Source organism: Rutidosis leptorrhynchoides, chromosome 2 (genome assembly GCF_046630445.1).
Source record: "Rutidosis leptorrhynchoides isolate AG116_Rl617_1_P2 chromosome 2, CSIRO_AGI_Rlap_v1, whole genome shotgun sequence".
In the NCBI taxonomy this organism is placed as follows: domain Eukaryota; kingdom Viridiplantae; phylum Streptophyta; class Magnoliopsida; order Asterales; family Asteraceae; genus Rutidosis; species Rutidosis leptorrhynchoides.
Genome location: NC_092334.1, coordinates 668,709,738 through 668,715,302, shown reverse-complemented (window position 1 = coordinate 668,715,302; position 5,565 = coordinate 668,709,738). Strand labels below are relative to the sequence as shown.

Genomic DNA, 5,565 nt, shown 5'->3' with positions numbered 1-5,565 from the left:
AGATTATGAAATCAAAGGACAAATCCTACACATGGTAACTAATCAATGCCAATTTACTGGCGCGCCGAAGGAAGATCCAAACGAACATCTTCGAACCTTTAATAGGATCTGTACACTATTCAAAATCAGAGAAGTTGAGGATGAACAGATCTATCTCATTTATTTCCCTGGACTTTAAAGGGAGAAGCCAAAGATTGGTTAGAATCGTTACCTGAAGGGGCGATTGACACATGGGATGTCTTAGTTGAAAATTTTCTTAAACAATTCTTTTCGGCATCTAAAGCCATGAGACTTCAAGGAGAAATTGTTACGTTCACACAGAAGCCAAATGAAACTCTATATGAGGCGTGGACAAGATTTGAAAAGTTGTTGAGAGGATGTCCTCAACATGGTTTAGACACTTATCAAATAGTACAAATATTCTATCAAGGATGCGACATTAGTACACGAAAAGACATCGATATAGCAGCTGGTGGTTCCATTATGAAGAAAACCGCAACTGAAGCTTACAAAATTATTGATAACACTGCTTCCCACTCACATGAGTGGCATCAAGAAAAAGATATCATTAGATCATCTAAAGCGGCTAGAGCCGATTCTAGCCATGACTTCGATTCCATTTCCGCAAAGATAGATGCTTTCGAGAGACGAATGGAAAAGATGACTAAGGATATTCACGCAATACGAATTAGTTGTGAGCAGTGTGGAGGACCACATTGGACAAAAGATTGTCTCAGTATTGAACAAACAATGGAACAAATAGAGAATGTTTCATACATGAACCAAAGACCTGGAAATAATTATCAGAATAATTATCAACCGCCAAGACCAAACTACAATCAGAATTATAACCGAAATGTTCCATACAACAACTAACAAGGTCCTAGCAATCAACAAGTATCTAACAATACTTAAAATCTGCAAAGACCTATTTTTCAAAATAAACCACCACAAACCGATGATAAAAAGCCAAATTTAGAAGATATGATGTCGAAGCTAGTTGAATCTCAAATGCAATTTTTCACATCTCAGAAACAAACTAATGAACAAAATGCTCAAGCATTTAGAAATCAACAAGCTTCAATCCAAAATTTGGAACAAGAAGTAAGCAACCTAGCAAGGTTGATAGGTGAAAGAAAACCGGGAAGTTTACCTAGCGATACAAATGCTAACCCCTGGAATGAAAAAGCCAAAGCCATTACCACGAGAAGTGGTATTATACTTAAACCACCTGAAATACCTGTAATTTATGATGACTCTACTCCTACTACACAGGCACCACAGCCTGAGCAAGAAAAGGAAAAAGAACCGGTAGTTGAATAAGTTAATGAAGATAACACAGTTAAGGCTAAACCTTATGTTAAACCATACCAACCACCACTTCCTTACGCGAGTAAAATGAGAAAAGAAAGACTTGAAGCCGAGAAATCCAAATTCTTGGATATGTTTAAACAAATAAATGTAAATCTTCCTTTCATTGATGTGATTTCAGGAATGCCAAGGTATGCTAAATTCCTGAAAGATCTAATCACAAATAAAAAGAAAATGGAAGAACTCTCGGCTGTTACAATGAATGCTAATTGTTCTGCAGTGCTATTGAATAAACTACCAGAAAAATTATCAGATCCAGGAAGTTTCACAATTCCATGTTTTCTGGGTAGTCTTAGTTCAATAGAAGCATTGGCAGACTTAGGTGCTAGTATAAATTTAATGCCGTATTCACTATACGCTAAACTAGACCTTGGAGAATTAAAACCAACACGAATAAGCATACAACTAGCCAATTGATTAGTAAAATATCCTAGAGGGATAATGGAGAACATGCTGGTTAAAGTTGGTACTTTAGTATTTCCAGTAGATTTTGTTATTCTAGACATGGAAGAAGATTCTCGAGTTCCTCTTATATTAGGAAGACCATTCTTAAACACGGCTAAATCAATAATAGACTTGTTCGGCAAGAAACTGACCCTAAGTATAGAGGACGAGAGTGTTACCTTTTCTGTTGATAGAGCCATACAACAACCGCAATCTGCAGATGATACATGTTATTACATTTAAACTATAGATTCACATGCAGAATTGTTAAAAGAATTTCCAGAATTACAAGGAACAGGAGAATGTTCTTTAGGAGAAGGAACTGAACCAATTGATGAAGCTTAAATGTTAGCCGCACTCATGGCTAATGAATACGAACCAACAACAGAAGAAGTTCAAATGCTAAAAGAGGAAGACTGGTATCGATACAAATCATCGATAGAAGAACCACCGATATTAGAGTTAAAGCCACTTCCAAACCATTTGGAATACGCTTATTTACATGGTGAATCTGAATTACCTGTAATAATATCGTCTTCTCTTACGGAAAATGAAAAATCTTAACTCATTTCTGTGCTAAAAGCTCATAAACCAGCTATTGCATGGAAGATTCATGACATTAAAGGCATAAGTCCTTCGTATTGCTCACATAAAATCTTTATGGAAGAAGGTCATAAAACATATGTGCAACGCCAACGAAGACTAAATCCTAATATGCAAGATGTTGTTAAGAAAGAAATTATTAAACTGCTCGATGCAGGTTTAATTTATCCAATCTCTGATAGTCCATGGGTAAGCCCAGTTCAATGTGTACCTAAGAAGGGTGGCATGACTATCATCACAAATGAAAAAAATGAACTTATTCCTACTAGGACTGTAACAGGATGACGTGTTTGTATTGATTATAGAAAATTAAATGACGCCACCAGAAAAGATCACTTTCCCTTACCTTTCATTGATCAAATGTTGGAAAGGTTAACCGGGAACATTTACTATTGTTTTCTTGACGGTTTTTCCGGATACTTTCAAATTCCAATAGCACCCGAGGACCAAGAGAAAACCACTTTCACGTGCCCTTATGGTACTTTTGCTTACAAACGCATGCCATTTGGACTTTGCAACGCCCCTGCAACCTTTCAAAGGTGCATGATGGCGATTTTTCATGACATGATAGAAGAATGCATGGAAGTTTTCATGGATGACTTTTCAGTCTTCGGTGATACATTTGAATCATGTCTAGTTAATCTTGAACGAATGCTTATTAGATGCGAACAATCAAATCTAGTACTTAATTGGGAGAAATGCCATTTCATGGTTAAAGAAGGCATCATTCTTGGTCATAAAATTTCAAAGGAAGGAATTGAAGTGGATAGAGCTAAAGTAGATGTAATTGCTAAACTTCCACATCCCACCAATGTTAGAGGAGTTAGGAGTTTTCTAGGGCATGCCGGTTTTTACCGACGTTTCATAAAAGACTTTTCTAAAATTGCCACACCTATGAACAAACTCCTAGAAAAGGATGCTCTATTCATCTTTTCGGATGAATGCATCAAATCTTTTAATATTCTTAAAGAAAAACTCACTAATGCGCCAATCATGATAACTCCAAATTGGAATCTACCATTTGAACTTATGTGCGATGCAAGTGATTTTGCAATGGGAGCCGTTTTAGGACAAAGGATTGAAAAATGATTTCAACCTATTTATTACGCTAGTAAGACATTACAAGGAGCACAAACAAATTACACAACTACTGAAAAAGAACTCCTTGCTATTGTCTTTGCTTTTGACAAATTTCGTTCATATCCCGTTCTAGCAAAAACTGTGGTCTATACCGACCATTCTGCTCTTAAATACCTATTTTCAAAACAAGATGCCAAACCACGATTAATCCATTGGATCTTACTCTTATAAGAGTTCGATATTGAAATCCGAGACAAAAAGGGAGCAGAAAATCTCGCCGCTGATCATCTTTCTCGTCTTGAAAATCTCGAATTAGAAGTTCTAAATGAATCGGCCATACAAGATAACTTTCCTGATGAATATCTATTGGAGATCGATTATAATGAAATTCCATGGTTTGCAGACTATGCAAACTACTTAGTATGTGGATTCCTTGAAAAAGGGTTGTCATACCAAAAACGAAAGAAATTCTTTAGTGATATAAAACACTATTTTTGGGAAGATCCACATTTGTTTAAAAGTTGTCCCGATGGAATAATACGCCGATGTGTATTCGGAGATGAAGCTAGTCAAATCTTAAATCATTGTCACACAGGACCAACAGGAGGCATTATGGGCCTCAACTAACAGCAAGAAAAGTCTACGACTCTGGATTCTATTGGCCTACAATTTTCAAAGACGCGCACCTTCTTTGTAAATCCTGTGATGCTTGTTAAAGGGCCGTAAAAATAAGTCAACATGATGAAATGCCACAAAATATCATTCAAGTATGTGAAGTATTTGACGTTTGGGGTATTGACTTTATGGGTCCATTTCCAAAATCTCATAATAATCTCTACATTCTCGTCGCCATTTATTATGTATCTAAATGGGCGGAAGCACAAGCTCTCCCAATTAACAATGCACGAGTTGTAGTCAATTTTTTTAAACGTCTTTTTGCAAGGTTTGGAATACCGAAAGCTTTAATAAGTGATCGGGGTACTCATTTTTGTAATAATCAACTTGAGAAAGTTCTCAAAAGATATGGAGTGACTCATAAAATCTCAACTGCTTATCCTCCACAAACAAGTGGACAAGTTGAAAATACCAACTGAGCATTAAAACGTATTCTAGAGAAAATCGTAGGATTAAATCCAAAGGAATGGTCCATGAAATTGGAGGATGCACTCTGGGCTTTTAGAACAGCCTACAAAACTCCAATTGGAACAACACCTTTTAAACTCGTTTACGGAAAAGCATGTCACCTTCCAGTAGAAATTAAGCACAAAACATTTTGGGCTTTAAAGACATGTAATCTTGATTTACATGAAGCCGGACGTCTATGGTTAAGTCAACTAAACGAATTAGAAGAATTAAGACATGAAGCATACGAAAATTCGTTAATCTATAAGGAAAGAACGAAGAAATGGCATGATAAAAGAATTCGAAGTTCAAAAGAATTCAAGGAAGGAGACCGAGTTCTTCTTTTCAATTCACGATTCAAGCTATTTACTGAAAAATTGAAATCAAGATGGTCTGGACCATTTATAGTCAAAAGAGTTTTCCCATACGGAACAGTAGAATTAATAAATTCAAATGGGATTGAATTTAAAGTTAATGGTCACAGAGTTAAACATTACATATATGATCCGATGGAAGTTGACAATGAAGTCAATCATAATTTCACCACCCAAGAAAACCCTCAGCATGAAAACATAAATATGTTATCAACAACATATGAAAAACAAAAATTGGAAGATGGGGAAGCATCAAATTGGAGTGATGAAGAAGAATTTCTATACAAACCTCCCATTCCAAGAAACGAAGAAAATTATGAACAAGAAGTTCAAGTAGAAGTGAAAGAACCAAGAAAAGACCACTTGGAAAAGGTTAGGAAACCAACTCTACTTACTAAAGTAGGAGACCCAGGTGAATTTATCATTTATTGCTTGCTTAATGATGGTGCTATGTATAATGGGCTCGCAGATTTAGGAGCAAGTGCAAATGTTATGCCTCTTTCCTTATACAAAATATTAGGTGTGGGTAAATTAAAACCAACCAGAATAGGTGTTTAATTATTTGATCAAA

General features: G+C 35.9%; 1 non-coding gene across 1 annotated transcript; it reads right to left on the bottom strand.

Annotated features, from left to right (window-relative positions):
- Nucleotides 1-288: 288 nt before the first annotated feature.
- On the bottom strand, nucleotides 289-395 carry LOC139894893 (small nucleolar RNA R71). The gene has a single exon (XR_011775371.1). It is a non-coding gene; the product is annotated as a small nucleolar RNA R71 (small nucleolar RNA).
- Between the last annotated feature and the right edge of the window lie 5,170 nt (nucleotides 396-5,565).